General features: G+C 34.5%; 1 pseudogene; it reads left to right on the forward strand.

The window, feature by feature from the left end:
* The first annotated feature begins 455 nt into the window (after positions 1–455).
* On the forward strand, positions 456–1,399 carry LOC130848650 (olfactory receptor 1052-like; annotated as a pseudogene).
* Positions 1,400–18,142: the final 16,743 nt, after the last annotated feature.

Here is an 18,142-nt window from a genome sequence, read left to right on the forward strand (position 1 = left end):
AAAACATACAAAGAGATTAGCCACAGGTGAGGAAATCATTTCTATCACAGAGTACCATAGTTTGTAGCCCTGGTAAGCAGAGAACTTACACATGTCATAGACGGCCAGGGGTTTGGTATGAGGTAAATTCGGGTGAGAATGTCAGTTCTATCAGTTAATAGTTTCATGATCTAAGAGCATTTCCTTATTGCAATGTTGATGATGTGGAAACTGATAAGTAAGGAATAAAATAATCTCTAGTCCCCAAAATTTGTGTCACTATAAATGAATTGTCTGGTACATATACGATATACCATTGAAGTTAATTTCTTTTTTCATCTAACTACAGGGTAAACCTAAATGCTCCCTGCTATTATGGGAAACAGATCATGGAGAAATCAAATATGTATATATTTGTTTTTCATCTGAGTGATACCATCTTGTTCTGCAACTAAAGAGTATGTAAACCTGAATGCATGGCAGGTCGGAATCACACAGGTGTAAAGGAATTCCTTCTGGTAGGTTTAACTGAAAATCCTAATTTGCAGATCCCACTCTTTTTGCTGTTTCTCCTTATTTATCTTATCACGCTAGTGGGGAACTTGGGGATGATAACATTGATCTGGCTAAATGCCCAACTTCATACTCCAATGTACTTCTTTCTCAGCAACCTCTCTTTTTGTGATATCTGCTACTCAGCTGTCTTTGCTCCCAAAATCCTGGTCAATTTTCTTTCAAAACACAAGGCCAGCACATTTTTGGGCTGCATTCTTCAGAATTTCTTTTTTGCCATGTATGTAACCACAGAAGGCATCCCCCTGACCATGATGGCTTATGACCACTATGTAGCAATAGCCAACCCCTTGGTGTATATGGGCATTATGACCCAAAAGGTTTGTGTTCAGATGGTTCTTGTATCTTACTTGGGAGCTCTCATTAACTCCCTGACACACACAATAGGTTTGCTCAAACTAGATTTCTGTGGTCCTAACATTGTGAATCATTATTTCTGTGACATTCCCCCTCTTCTGAGGCTCTCAGGCTCTCTTGTTCAGATGCCCATAAGAATGAAATGCTGCTTTTGATATCCTCTGGGATCATTGCAATGTTCACTTTTATCATCATCATGGTCTCTTACATTTGCATCACCATTGCCATCCAGAGAATCTGCTCAGCTGAGGGGAGGCACAAAGCCTTCTCCACTTGTGCCTCCCATCTGACAGCAGTGACTTTACTCTATGGGTCTGTGTCCTTTAGTTACATCCAGCCAAGCTCTCAGTATTCCCTGGAACAGGAGAAGCTCTCTGATGTGTTTTACACTTTGGTGATCCCCATGCTCAATCCAGTGATTTATAGTCTGAGGAATAAGGGTGTGAAAGAAGCAGCAAAAGTGTCAATATGGCAGAAAACCTCCAGTTAACTCCATCTTGTCTATGGCTTTGCCAACCTAACATTCACCTGGAAATAAATAGACTTTCTTTGAAATTGTATCACAGATACAGTCACAAAGACAACTGTAATCAAGACACATTCACACAATTTGAGAAGGGAGTGCTCAGTTTGACAAGAAGACCAAAAATCACTCTATGTCACCATTCATTGTTCTGTGACTTAATAGTTTCATTCTTGAAAAAACATATTTTTTTTCTAACAAATTCTCATCATAAACTCTAAAAGAGTTCACCATGGATTTCAAAGAAGCTGACATTGACTAAATCAAAAGAATACTCCAATAATAGACTTTTATCAAATGCATTGATATCACAAGGAAAAATTGAAATGTTTCCTTGGCATCATTTTCTTAGATCATACCATTATTTTTTGTTCTAACAATGGTATCACTCAAGTAAAAATATACTCTCCAATTTTGTATTTAAATTCCATATCCTAATAGAATCTTAGAAAACTGGCCTAGAAATATGGCTAGAGAAAACTCTTATTAGTTATAATTTGTTCATTCAATACTTTTTTATTGAGTTATTTTATTGTACCATTTACTCTGTGTGATCCAAACCTAAAGAGATTTAAGGTATGGAGCTAACACTATTAGATGATCAAGCAATGGAGGGATATGGTAAGTGGGAAGAACTATTAAAATATAAGAAAATATATGAATTTAGCTCTAGCATGGAATTTTAATGCAAAAGCAGTAGAAAATATGTCTGGCAAGTTGTTTAGGGCTATATGTATGAAGACCCTTTAATGCCTGTATGACATGTTTTAGACTCTCTCAATGGCTAATAAATAAAACAATAAATGAAATGCAAACAGTATGTTTTAAGAAATTTCCCAGGATATCACTGTTATCAATGTTTCAGTAAATCAAGGAATAAATTAAGGAAAAGTTATTTTGAGAAGAGTAGGAAGTGTTGCAGGTGAGCAATACAGAGAAGGGGACACATTCAAGACACATTTCATGAAAATCATGCACAAGACTTGAGAAATTATTAGAGTTTTTCTTTTTTTTTTTCCTTTTTCTTTTTCTTTTTTTTTTTTTGAGAAAAAAGATTTTACACGGCTGAGAGATTTTGAATTTGTGTCACTATTCAGATAAATTTGTTAATACAAAAAAGAACAGATGTAAGATCTGCACATCTTTAGAATTTCTAAAGGAAGTCTTTCTGGGAAGAGAATATATAGGCAAGAACAATGTCAAAGGGGTGAGAAGTTTGTAGAATGTTCAAGAAATAACAAAAAGTTCAGAACTGCAACAAAGAGGGAAAGAAGAGGTGAAGCAAGAGATGTTGCCAGAGAGGAAAAGAGGTCCAGCTCCTGTCTGGCATATGTACAGACTTTGAATCTGAGTGAAAAAAAATGCATATTGGGGAGTGTGACAGAAAAGTGACATGATCCAACTTAGAGATTAACAAGCTCTCTCTGGCTGAAGTATGGATAATAAATAAACCATAGAGTGGCAAAAGTGGAAAACAGAAGTCCAGGCATGAAGCTGCATAACAAGTCAGTCAGGAGTTGATGGCACGTTAGACCAGAGCTGTCATGGTGAAAATTATGAGAAAAAGAAATACAAGGTATATGCTGATGTTAGACCTGGAAAGATGGTGAGGGGGAGAGAGGAGTCAAAGATGACGCCAAGGTTGTTTCAACAGGCAAGTCAACAAAATACAATAACACATCCAAAAACCTACAATATATATATTTTTTTCCAAGCACTTACAAATATTTTCAAAGCTGAACATATGATGGGACCAAGAAAATGTCTGAACACATCAAAGGAGAGTGTGCACTAATTCTGTAATGTTTAACAAGATACTTAAATTTGTTAAGCATGATTTGCTTACTTGCAAAGAGAGAGTAAACCTACCTCTTCAAAGTTGCATAGATAGGTAAATAAATTAGATAGATGATAGGTAGATAGATAGATAGAAGCTATGTAAATACAGAGACATGTATTTGATATTAATATAGTTTTTAATGTAATTTTAATATCTGTTAAAAGCTAGAATTGTAAAATAGAGCAAAACTATGAAAAGTTGTACAATTCAGTCAGCTTCAAGGATCTCGGACTTTAAGTCAAAATATTGCAAAAACAATTATGTGATATAACAAACTGAACACAGTTTGTAGAGTATTATGAGAAGATGAGTATGTTACCTAATATTAGTCCTCAAATTTGAGAAAGCATGAATATGTACTGCATATTACAAAATGTTATATAATTATTATGCATAAATTTATGTATGAATTCATTCTTAATTTATAGAAATATGTATTTTCAAAGAAAGAGTTTACATGAGGGGGAGATTTTATACCTGTGTCATTAGTAAGATAAATTAGTTAAGAGGAAAAAAAAGAGATGTAAGATATGCATGCTATTTGAATTTTATGTTTATATATTCATGAGATGAGAGAGAGATTGACAAAGCAAATGTAACTTTTGCAATTGTATTTATAGGAAAGTGGTACATGAGTGATTGTTTAACTATTCTTGCAAATTTGAATTTTTCTTGGAAATCTGTAAGCTTGACATGTTTCAAAATAAAACATTGCAAAAACATAGGGAAAATTGTGTTTAAGATGAGAGACCACTTTTACTTCTGGGTGGATGGCTGTGATTAAAACAACATTTATGTAAAAATAACAAGAAAAGCAACATAAGATACATAGTTTATCTGTTGGTAAAAGTGAGTAGCTATTAAGGAATGGGAACTGAAGTGGTTTAGAATTTAGGGGGGTGTAAACATAGAGAGGTGAGCTGATTTTTGTCTTCCTGATACAAGCCACACTTGAAAATACAGTCTTGTGGTGCATGGCGGGTTCTGCAAGTGTTCAGAGCAAACAGTGGAGCTTTCAGCAGATATTTTTCAGGTTTTACTACACATGGTTGTATTTCCTCTCAGAGCATTAGCGATATTCTGGGCCTGAACAGGCCCTGAGACCAAACAAGTAAATCAACAGACTGACAGTAGATGATAGATAGATAAAATAGGTAGGTAAGTAGATAGATAGATGATAGATAGACAGATAGATACATAGGAGGGTGAGTCAAAAATTATCTGCACTCTGGCTGTAGAATTTATAGAAGTTTTATTATAACCAGAGTGCAGATAATTTGTGACTCACCCTCATAGATAGATAAAGATATTCTATATGTATAAATCTCCTAGAGTATGTGTAAAGCTCTTGGTGCCTGTTATAATGTAATGACATAAAATTGTTTGTGATTTTATCATCATTATATTTCTACTGTATTTGATTTTAAGAGGACAGACAGAGGGTTTGATTTCTTGGAATACATTAGGAATTATAAAATATCTGTTAAATATTCCAAATGTTCTCAGATGCTGCCAGAGAGCAAAAAAAACTAACATTCAACTTAGTGCCCCTTCATACTATAACAATATTTGCCCTCAATGAAAAATTTCTCAGAGTATAGAATACAATGCCATTGATTTGTTCTTATTTTTGAGTGATTTCTGAAATGTAGGGTTATTGTGCTTTGTCCCTTTAATGTAATGTACTCTAGCATTGCAACACATTGATGAGATTATCATACAATGAGCAGATTTCTTCTAACCATCCAGCCATTGTGTTAAATAACTTAACATTGCATAAAGAAGCACAGCAGCTTCCTTAATGGGAACCTACTAAATTTAAGACATTTTTCATTTTCAAAAAGTTAATCTAAAGTAAGTAAACTACAGTGTATTTGTGAACTATAAAATTGTTAGAAGTTTAACTACCTCAGAGTTTCTAAAATCAGCACTATTGACATTTTGGGCCAATACTCCTTTGTTGGGAGAAGAAGTGGAGGAGAGGCTTACTCTGTACATTTTAGGGTGTTTAGCAGCCTCCCTGGTCTCTATTCATGGGATGTTAGTAGCATCGTCCCTATTTATGTATCCAGACATTGCCAAATGTCCCCTTGGAGGCAAAATTATCCCTGGGTGAGAATCACCGAAGTTGCTCAACACATTTCTTTGTCCATAAAGCAAATGAAATCCATAAGAGCAGGGTTTCACTTGCCTGAACTTAAGTCAGAATAATAATTTGGTAAGAGCAAATTAAATGTAATTTTATTTAATTTGTTCTGCATTACTTCCCTAATTTCTAAGACCTGCTTTCATAAAATACACACAGAAAATTAACATATAACTTTAATAAAATAAACATATAAAATTGTGTATATATATATATATATAGAGAGAGAGAGAGAGAGAAGTGGGAAACAGTTTAGAATAAATTAGAATAAAGTGGGATATTTGTAAATATTACATTTGATTTGATTTATTTTTTTGCTTATCTATGCTGAGAGAGAATGCTGAAAATCTATATTTCATTTCATTCATAAAAAGTAATGCGACATACAAACTTAAAAATACTAATACTTGTGTTCCCTCTGTTAAAATATCTGAATTTTAATGAACATCATCAATTCAGGTCAGAAGTAAAATCTATGTGCTAATTGTACATCTAGATTGCCCTTATACTGAGTCTTGGAGATCAGGGGCAAATGAGTTTTATGGCGGGAGTTGAAAAATGCCAATTTTTCTAGTGACATCAGACAAAATAAATTGTTATATTTAAAGGATAAAGTATATAAGTATCTTGCAAAGAATATATCCATGAGTAAATTGTTTTCTCAGAAGTAAATAAAAAATATTTTCTTGAAACACATAATGTTTCCACATTGATAGCATAGGATGGTGATTTGTAGAGAATATTGACTGAGAATCCATACTTTCTTTTAATAGCTGCAAACACTGTTAAGTATTGTGTAGAGGACATTCCATTATTTATAACTGATACATTGCTATTAGTTCTAACTAAATATGCATATGCTCCATTGCATTGCTATACAAATGTAGCAGAATTGTGTTAAAAAATAGGATTTTGCCCATCAACAGATGAATGGATAAAGAGATGGCATATATATACAATGGAATATTATTCAGCCACAAAAAGGAATGAAACTGAGCTATATGTAATGAGGTGGATAGACTTAAAGACTGTCATACAGAGCAAAGTAAGCCAGAAAGAGAAAAACAAATACCGTATGCTAACTCATATATATGGAATCTAAAAAAAAATGGTACTGATGAACCCAGTGACAGGGCAAGAATAAAGATGCAGCTGTAGAGAATGGACTTGAGGACACATGGCTGGGGGGGAGGGGAAGTTGGGATGAAGTGAGAGAGTAGCATAGACATAGATACACTACCAACTGTAAAATAGATAGCTAGTGGGAAGTTGCTATATAACAAAGGGAGATCAACTCGATGATGATTAATGCTTTAGAGGGCCAGGACAGGGAGGATGGGAGGGAGTTGTGGGAGGGAGGGGATATGGGGATATATATACAAATACAGCTGATTCACTTTGGTGTACCACAAAAACTGGTACAAGAGTGTAAAGCAATTATATTACAATAAAGAGCTTAAAAAATAAAAATAAAAAAATAGGATTTTACCATAACATGTCATTGCCTATATAAGCAAATAGAATTATTACATTCTACAAAATCCATCATTTTTATTTCATAAGTTCTTGAGCAAACTAAAGGAAAATGACCTGACAGCCTCTCCAGGCACCTGACCACCTCACAGAGGTAGAAGGGGTATCAGGTGTACTCTTCTTATCATTCATCCCATTTTGAAGTAAAACACAATAATCTGTCTGGATCATTGTTAATGAGAAGTGGGATATATAGCTTTTCAAGTGTATTATTAGGGAAGTAACAGTCCCTCTTGTAGCTGCTCAGGAGGTGGGGAACAGCTAAATGTCATGGCCAAACCTTGGGTTATAGCCACTCCCTGAAAACTCTGAATTCATTATTTGGGAGGACACCAGCTTCTCCTATAGCTTGACTTTGAGGCTGAAAAACAAGCCTCATAATTGAGACCATGCAAGGGGACAGAAAACTGGCATTGCCACAAAGGGGCATCACCACACCTCTGGGTGAGCAAGGGCTGGCATCCAAGTCTTGCAGATGTAAACAATACCAGAACATGAGACCTGAGCTGCCACTTCAGCATCTGTTCTGATTGTATGTTGCTCTGCTACAAAACTTAGGGGCTGAAAACCATAACAATTCACTTTTCTCAGGAATCTGCCATGTGTGTAGAGCTGGATAGGAATGAAGTCTCTCTGCCCTCCAACGTCCAGTGTGTCATTTGGGAATCACTTGAATAGCTCACACTGGAATAGCTGGAGGTTGGCTTGGTATCTGCTTTTCTGGCAGTCTTAGGGCATCTCCCTATAAACTCTCTTCAATAAGATGGCCTCAGAGTAGTTCGTGAGCAACTGTTCCAAAAGACCAAGGCTGATATTGTTAGTTTCTCATGTCCTTGCCTCGGAAATTCCAAAACATGATTCCTGTTGTCTCCTATGGGAAAGCAAGTCACTAAGGCCACCTGTATTCAAGAGGAAGAATGTCAATGAATTTACAGCCATCTTTAATCCACGATCACATTCCATCATAATTTATTCTCTTCACTTCTCAACTCTATACACTCTTCAGAGAGGCTTATGAAAAAAGCAACCAGGAGGGATTTATTTTGGATAAATTAGCCCTTAATTCTAATTCCTCTCTTCTCATCCAAATAGTGACTCCCATGATATATACTTCCCTACATCAGTGATCCATACCATGTCAACTAAAAATGACATAAACCGTGACATCGCTATGGGACACAGCTATGTATATGGAGGATAGTATAAGCATATTTTTCTATGTATAGAAAAAGAAAATTTGGCAGCACTTGAAACCCTCTAGTAAACCAGGGGCCAACCCATCTAAAAATCCTCCAAGAGAAGATGCCCAAGGATGCTGATGGGACACCTTGACAGTCATCTGGACCTTCCCCAATTCAGGAGACTGTGGATGTTGATCTCCATACAATACGATGTGTTGGCCAGGATGCACATACCTTCTTGGCTGTGAAGCAAAATAATTTTGAAGGATAAAATGCCTTGGGCCAAGCATTCCAGGCTAATTCACTTGCTGGCTAAGACCACTTCGGGTGGTCCTCTTGGCTGTCTGACATAGCACACCTGGCAGACCCCAATTATATCTGTCAGCTCAGTTACCGCCCTCTCCATAAGAAGACAACTTTTGGAATTGTTTTTAGACCATTTATGTTTCTTAGTTCTAGCAAAGTGCTGCCAAAGTGTGGTTGTGAACCTGGAAAGACATGGAAAAATGAGCTTGGTTGAGTGACTAACTACAAAGAGTGCAGGCCACATTCATGTGTCACTGACAGGGGTAGACATTTGTTCATCTAGGAAGACTGGCCTTATAGGAACATACTGTCCATCATATAAGGTGTCATCTGAGTCAACCAGGCAACAGCTGTTATCTCCATCATGGATGTAAATCCTGAATAAACGGCTGCTGACATCTAGGGCTATACTAGGAGGACTTACAGTATTGCTCATAATCCTCTTCCAGTGACCAGGGACCCTATCTTCACTTAGATGGTTATGGTAGGCACAGTGGTCCAAAAAGATGTCACCTCAATATTTATAAATGAGGAAGTATCAGCCCTTCCCTGGCTTGACCAAGCTCAAGAACCTGTGGTTGGAGCCTTATAGTTGCAAATGTATGACTTTGGACAGGTGGCAGATTGGCGGCTTTAGCCTTCATGGTTTAGGGAACACTGTTTTCTTCATTGGATTAATCAGGGGAATAGAGTCCAATTGACAAGATTGAAGCTTTGTGACATGCCAGCACCTGTGGCCTGGCCACTGCTTTATCACCTCCCTCAGTATTTCTTCAGGATTTGTTGCCTTCCTTTGATCTGTAGCTCTTTTTCATGCACCTTTGCAATAGGACAGCCTATGAGGAATCACTCTTGGATAAGCTAATTCTTACTTCTCTCATTGCTGGGGAAAAGCCCATATCTCTTGGCTTTTTTTTTTTTTTTTTAATTAACATGTATTACTTGGTATTTCATTAGTGAATATATTTTCACAGAATTTATGCCAGCCATTATTTGGTCTACACTTGTCACCTGGTTTAAAAGCAGTTAACCATTTATAGAGGTATGGGCAATTGTTAATTATTCTGCTTGTGTTGCATTTTTTTTCTGATGTTTCTGGAATTAAACAGAATTACATTCATTTCCATGCAGCATCTGCAATTACTTACATGTGCCCAAATATCTTAGTTCATCCCAATTATATTTTATAAATGTCACAACTATTATCTCTGTCTATGTAAAGCTGTAAACATATAAAAAAATAAATAATACAAATATAAATAAATAAAATAATGCATTAGAATATGTAAAGAGGAACTTCGCTGGTGGCACAGTGGTTAAGAATCCACCTGCCAATGCAGGGGACACAGGTTGGATCCCTGGTCTGGGAAGATTCCACAGGCCAAGGAGCAACTAAGCCTGTGTGCCACAACTACTTAGCCTGCACTCTACAGCCTGCATGTCACAACTACTGAACCCACACCCCACAACTAATGAAGCCCATGGGCTCTAGAGCCTGTGCTACATAACAAGAGAAGACACTGTAATGAGAAGCCCACACACAAAAACGAAGAGTAGCTCCCCCTCACCGCAACTAGAGAAAGGCCCTGTGCAGCAATGAAGAGCCAACGCAGCCAAAAAATATAAATAAATAATTACATAATTAAATAAAATATGTAAAGATATAAATTAAAGAATAATATAAAATATATTCAGATTTATAGCTAATAATTGTAACTAATAGTTATTGTACAGCTCAGTATACCAGGGATTCTATTAGGCAGTGCTAGACACAGAGAGTTCTTTAATTATGGAAATCTGATAAAAGACTTGAACAGTGAGGTAGAATCTGACCTATCACTATAAGAGAAAGTTAAAGAATGTGACATTGAGTGCGAATGGGGCTAGGTGGTAGAGTTTACTTGACCTAGGTCTAGAGGTTGAAAACTGCAAAGCATATTCTAAGAATGGCATACTAGTAATTCCTATTAAAATTTTAAATTTGCAATCCAGACTTGAGTAGCAAATGGTTCTTTACATGATTAAACTTTGCACTGATGAACATAAAGTTACGAAAGTTTTGTTCTCCATTTTGTTTTTAGTTTGTTTTGTTAGGTTTAGTTTAACAACTCTAACAAAACAAACTAAAGTATTATTTTCGGTATACTGGCTACACATAAAATGAAACCAAAGAAAACAATGAGGGATTTGAACACCACATCATATTGCTTTGTTTTTCAGAGGCACACACAGAAAAAAATAAAAATGTCTTTCTTTTATTTTTTAGAATAATTTTCCTGGTTCTTCCTGGGTCAGGTTGAAAGTTTATAAGGCAGTCAGTGTTCTTCATGTGTAGTTGAGGTAACGGGTTTGCGTAGGCCTAGCAAATGTGTAGATATTTTTTCCTCTAAGTCGTAGTGACTCAGAGTGTGGATGCTGGGATCAGATAACCCACTGTGCACCCAGTTTTGCTACTAACTAGATAATCACTCTATTGTACCTATAATATGAGAACTAATAATAGTACTAATCCCATAGCATGTCTGTGAACATTAAGTGAAATGATATATTAGCCAGTCACAAAGGGTCATATATGGTGTGGTTTCATTTATATGAAATATCCAGAATAGATAAATCTATGGAAATGGAAGGATTGGTGGCTGCCAAGAGATGGGGGCAGGAGGGAATGGAGAACAATTGTTTAATGGGTATGGGGTTTTATTTTGGCATGATGAAAATGTTTTGCAACTAGATAGAGGTGGTGATTGCACAAAACTGTGAATACATTAAACATCACTTAATTGTTCACTTTAAAATAGTTCATTTTATGTTATGTGCATTTCATCTTATAAAAGAAGCTAGTTCTGTGTAAATATATATATATATATTTGGTTAGGAAATTCTAATTTTATTCTAGGCTGCTATTGTCTTATAACTTATCTGTAAATACACATGGAGACTTGGGAGACTCCCCTTCCTTCCTTCCTTCCTTCCTTCCTTCCTTCCTTCCTTCCTTCCTTCCTTCCTTCCTTCTCTCCCTCTTTTCTTCTCTCTCTGTCTCTCTCTTTCTTGTTTACTATTAGATTTCATGGAAGCATAGGTAAAAACATGTTTACTAAATCCAATATCACTGGAGTTCTATGAATACTATGTGGGAATCTGGATACAACAAAACTTTCAGTTTTTATTTCATTTGCTTTTTTCCTTTTAAAAAAAGTTTTATTGATATATAGTTGACAAAAATTTCAGTTTTTAATCAGCAATTAATATAATGATAAATCATCAATATATTAAATGTCAAATATTATCCATCTGAAGTTGAAAAGTAACTAATGTGCATAGTGATACTATTTCAGAATATTGAACACATAATTCCACATCTATTTTTTTATTGTGAGTTATTTGTTATCCTCAAGAATGGCTTTTCCACACAGAAAAAAGCTACACACAAATAAAATTTTCTGTATTATTAACAGGCAATATTTTGGTATAATAAACACAACAATGAACATTTTTCCTTAGTTTTGATTCAAACTGCAGAACATAGTATTCTAAGTATATAATTAGCAAATTGCAACAATCACTTATTTAAAGGCTCTTAAAGATTGCCACAAACTTATTTAATTAAACTCTCTTAATAGTTTAATTTATTTATAAATTTCTTTTTATTTCTTCTTAATCTTATTAGGTATCCAGTCAACAAATAAAATCAATGCAAGAATATAAATAGTTTTTATATTTTAATACAATATTATGATGTATTCAAATTTTCTTGATTAATGCTATTTAAAATCATACTTAAATTTTCTTTCATTTTCAAAAAAGAAAACGCTGTCAAATTTTGAATAATATATTTGAAATTTGTCTTACAAATATAATCAGTCTGATGATCTAATACACAATGTCTTTTAACTTAGTGTCTTATTAGTTGAAATTCATCATTTAAACTTGGTGTCAAAAATATTTATTTATGAAGCAATTACAGCTAGTAAAGCAAGCTAAGGATTCCATTTCAGAGGATGGAAGTTGTCTATTAGCCCAAGGATTTTTGTCTACAATATAGGATTGTCCTTTTTGCCGTTAACATTGACTCTTGTTAATGTAGCAGTGACTTCATAAATTATGAAAGAGTTGATTTACAGCATGTCATTGATTTTACTGCAATTAATCATATTGATTCTTTCCTGCTTTGAATCTGCAGCACAGCTCTCATTATGAAGTTAGCTCCATTTTTCCATTGACTGTTTTGTTGGATTTTTGAATCCTCTTTTGTTTTGTTGTGACATAGTAATATCTTCTATTTTGTATCTAAAGACACTCTACTGTTTTTCTAGCAGTATCTTCACAACTGTACATAATTTTGCCATAATTCTTTGAATGTTCTGATCTATTTGGATGAACACAAGACCATTATTTTATTAATTTGCACATATTATATGTTACTCTACTTTTATGATGAATACATAATGTATGCTAATGAGTTCACACAGAGCTTAACAAAGCCATGTGCTACCCTCTCCCAAACACACAAATAATGGATATATTATTTACATAATTGAAGAGAGCTAAATATAAAATTATGCAAATAGCTAACAAACTCGTGAAATATAGGGAAAACCTCCATACTGTGCTAGGAATCTACTTCTGCTTCAGTAGAATGGCAGATACAAAGGAGCTATAAAACATAATCTACATCTCTATAGTGCTAATTGAATTATTAGAGAGAAGAAAGGCATACATTATTATATTCAGAAGCCAAAAGGAGAGCATACACTTGAATTAATTCTGTCTCTCTGTGTGTGTGTTTGTAATCTCTCATGAAACTTCAATACAAATAATTGTTAAAAATTTTGGATCATGATGGCATGCATTCCTTATATCAACTTCATGATGAATCAGTGAGGTAGAGAAAGCATGGACGAATGGTCCCAATTTATAGGAAAGAAGACAACTGCAGCTGTCTCATCATTAGAACATTTGAACACTTGTCTGAGTCCTGTCTATGTCATTGGAACCCATTTCATTAGTTCCTGCAATTACATTTAGTCTCTGTTGTGCCTTTATCCTAAGATGTTTGAGTTTTAGAGAAAAATCTTTTTTTTAAATTGTTTTGTTTATAAAAGTATTCATATTTTACATAAAAAGTGAGAACAGAGACACCTAATGAACAACTGTTGAGAAGACCTGCAGCTTGATTAGTTCCAGTCTCAAGAGAACAGAAAGGATGCTGATGATCTAACCTGTGGACGTTTGAGATTTACATACACCCGAGCTACAGCCTGTGTCCTCCAAAAGAAAAGGACATAAACATTAAAAGCTCTTCGCTCAAGGATAAGACCTTTAGGAATAATGGAAACCTGGTTTTTTGTAGATACTCTTTTTACTCTGGACTTGCTTAATTTTGAGTATGTTTAGGAAGTGGTTATATAGGTTTACTTACAATTTTGAAATTTCCTTTAATCTCCACACTTAAAAAATCTGTTACCAGATGTATGATTTCAGTATTGTTCTCAAACACCCAGAAAACAATTTCCTAACATGGGTTTAATTTATCTTTCAAAGGCTTTCTTCTCATTTTGTGGAAAATGTGCACTATTTATATAATTAACTTCAATATTCTCATGTGTGTGTATATGTACATGGTATTTAATATTTGGTGTTTATAATAACTTTAACATATTTGCACTTTTATAGAGAGTTTGAGATATTCCATGGAAAGTTGAATATCTCAGAATTGTAATGTATTTGGTATATTACAAGGAAAATCATTTCTTCCCAAACTTATTAATATTAGTTTATGAAAATCTTTTAGACCTAGATTTATTTTATTATTCCAGCAATAATATTTAAAGAATTATTTTCTACTTTCCTTGAGCTTGTTATTGTATCCTGTCTGTAATAAAAGCTGGGCATGCACACAGACACTTGATTTCCAGAGCTCAGGACTGCTTTTGCTACAATAAGCTGATGTTTCTTCCTACTGCAACTACAGTGTGTCTGATTAAGTAGTCTTCAAATAAGTAGGTATTATTTTATTGTATTATTGTTATTATTATTATTATTAACCTCACCACAAGGCTTGCAGGGTCTTGGTTCTGGACCAGGGATCAAATCTGGGGCCCTGGCAGTGAGAGCACTGAGTCCTAACCATTGAACTGCCAGGGAATTCCCAATATGTGTTATTTTAAAATTAGACTACCTAAGCTACATAGTTTTGGGTCTTTCATTATGTCAAGGTGATTGTTGGCGATAACGTGTTTTTTTTTTTGTTTTTGTTTTTGTTTTTTTTAGTTTTTATTTATGATTGTTTAAGTTTGTGTGTGTGTTGTTTGGTGTTTTTGCTTCTTTTTGTCTTATAAACAATTTTAATCATAAATCATTCAGTTTATATTACTTTAAAGTATAAGTACATTGATATCCTTATGAATTTATATCCTTATGAATTTATAAATAACAAAATAGTTCATATAATATGTAATCAGATCTATACTTATCTGTATATAATATTCTGTAGCAACAGGAACAAAATACAAGTGATAAATTAAATATAATATTTACACAATATTTTATAATGATTTCAGTTATAAATATTATGATGGCAACATAATCATACTTGGGGAGCAAATCTCCATGAAAGCATATAGTGAGATAGTTCAGTTTTGGTTTATAGCATAGAGACACCATTGTTTTGATAGGTATTTGGCTGGGACCATTTTTTATTATCATGATAAATGCTTTTAACTTTGTGATTTCTTTCACCAATATCCTTCTCACTGTGACATTGATCTGATGGTTGTATATTTTCTAATGTCCTTTTGGAGTCATAAGTCAAAAATAAATTACTCTGAAGGAATTTCATATTTTTTTAAACAAACAAATACCTTTTTTGGGGTCCTGACAATTCAAGATATTGATCTGAAAGTTGAAAGAATTGCATTTGAGCATGTCATTAGGTTACAATATGTTATTTCTAGTATTTCTTGTCCTAAGGCAATACTCACACTTATTACTGTTCTAAAGTGGCTCTTATTCTATCAGGAAGATGATACTGACTGGTATCAGAAGTCCTGCATTTAGTGACAGAGTGAATCTGTGTTCTAGGTGTAATTCTAACAGCATGAGAGAAAAATCATATCTTGATCCTTGGTAACACTTTTTTCTATTTACAGTTTTCTATTATGTGTTCAGCAGATAAAGCTGTTGCTAAAATTCATACTGCTAAGTTATGGGAGTCACATTGGTTTTTCTGTGTCCTGGTGTTGAGACACGTCCAACAGTATCATGTGGCAGGTCATAGTTACATCTTCCAAGTGAATATTTATGTTACTTAAACTGGCACAGGAACTCCATTTCCCCCCCTCTCTTCCTCTGAAAGATAAATGGGAAACTTATACAAACTTTTTTTTTATTTGTTTCTTTTTTTTGATTTTTTTGTAGTTAGCATATATGGCAGGTCAAAGGAAAAGCTGTATTGGAATTCAAGCCATCCTGTTACTGACCAGGGTTCTTGGTCTTAACCTTAATTAATATAAATTGATAAGAGGTCAGACAAGAAATTTAGGCAAGGCTTTTATTGGGGCCCCTGCTGTCCTAAGGCTGGGGAGCTGGTTCCTTATATGGGGTGAGGGTAGGGGCAGATCCAGGGGTCAGGACAGAGGAGTGTTTTACATGGTTTGCCCACCCTTTAGAAGCATTGAGTGCAAGGGGCATGCACAGTACCCTGTTTTGTCTCTGTATACCCTGTTTTTGCTTCCAGCTCTTCAGAAGTGGCAGTTGCAATTTTGGTCCTTTTGTACATTGTTGAACCAACTGGGCATGCATGCAGTTATTTTTAGTCCCTCATAGTTTCTCTGTATTTTGCTGCTCAAGGAGAAGTTTGCCCAGGAGCAAGCACTGCAGCAGAAGGTCCAGGTTCCAGGTTCTAGCCTCTCAATTCTACTAATGTACTCCAGTGATGTGATGTTCCCATTACACTAAACAGTTTCACAGAAAAAAAAAAGTTGGCTATTAAGAAACACATAAATGTCCTTTCACCTGCAAAGTTTTTTCTTTAATTGATCTTATTTCCAGATTAAAAAGACGTGATTCTATATTTTAGAATCTGGGTCTTTTAACAGAAGAAAATACTTGCTATTTCCAGCAAATTATTTCTTCTTTTTCCTGGATACAGACTCGGATTCCTTGTGCTTCGCAAATTCATTGATCTACAATATAGACAGGATCTAATTTATAATCTCAATTTGTGAGCAATGAACCTCTGTACTAATAGAATGAATAATTTTGTTTTGATTTAACAAAACCCCAAAGATTGAATCCCAGGCTTACCCAAATCCCGACCTCTGTGGACTTCAAGTTCCATGAGAGCACAATTAGGATATCCTTAAGATGTCTAATGCCTAACACAGTGCCTCACATAAAAGCCGTGTTTGTTATTTTAAGCAACCAATTCTTGGTATTTTACTATAGTAGCAATAGGAAACTAACACTCTATATAGTAAAGTATCTACCATCTTTTTCTATTCACCCTCTCCTTCATCACTTTTCTTCACAGTATTTACCATTATCTATGGAATATCAATAGGTATTTTTTAATTTAAAATGTAAGCTCCTGACAGCATGACATTTATCTTGTTCAATGCTTCATCTCTAGGAGATATAATTCTTCTTGGCACAGAGTAATAAGTAATGCATATTTATTGAATGTATGAAAGTATATATGAAAGGATTAACTTATTGATATTTAACAAATATTGTTTAATTAGTATTATATCATGCCAAAAACAAGTGAAACTGAGTGGCAGCCTACATTTTTTAAAGCAAGACATATCTGACTGATACAAATTTGGTACTTTATACTCACATCTTGCCTCTTTTCATTAAGCTTTGGGGTTTGTTGTTTTCATGCTGATAAAACTCAAGGATGTGAAGGTAAATACAAAGGGGTGATAGGAATGGATTCTCAAGTTAAATTGAACTTCTATCTTTTGATTGGCTTAAGTATTAAATAGTAAATAACTATTTATTACTATCATTTAATATCATTTACTATTTAACTATTTAGCACTTACTATTTAACTATTAATATAATTTACTGTCATTTAATATCATTTGCTATTTAACTATTACTACGTCTCCTTCCTGACTCAACTCTCCTGGAAGGCACAGACATTGTTGTCCAAGGGAGGAATCTGAGCATACAGTGAGGCAAAAAAGTTCTGACACTTGAGATTTGTGAAGACAAGGAGTTGAATATTATGAAAAAGTGTTATGACTTAACTGGGTGTGAAAAAATAGGAATAGGTTAGCCACAGAAAAAGAAATAATTTCTATCACAGAATGTCACAGTTTGTAGCCCACATAAGCAGAGAAATTGTATGTGTCATAGACTGAGTCAGGGGTTTGGTATGAAGTATACTTGGGTTAGAATGTCAGTCCTACCAATTAATAGTTTCATGATCTAAGAGAGTTTTCTTATACCAATTTTGATGATGTGGAAACTGAGAATACAATAATCTCTAGTTCCAAATATTTGTCACTTAGAAGTTAACTGTCTAGTACATATATGGTAAATTGCTAAGTTTATTTTTTCATCTAACTTACAGCGTAAACCTAAATGTTCCGTACTTTTATGATACCACATCATGGAGAAATCATGTATATATACATTTTTCATCTGAGTGATACCATCTTGTTCTGCAGCTAAAGAGCTATACAAATCTGAGTGC

This window comes from Hippopotamus amphibius, chromosome 3, assembly GCF_030028045.1.
Source record: "Hippopotamus amphibius kiboko isolate mHipAmp2 chromosome 3, mHipAmp2.hap2, whole genome shotgun sequence".
NCBI classification, from domain to species: Eukaryota; Metazoa; Chordata; class Mammalia; order Artiodactyla; family Hippopotamidae; genus Hippopotamus; species Hippopotamus amphibius.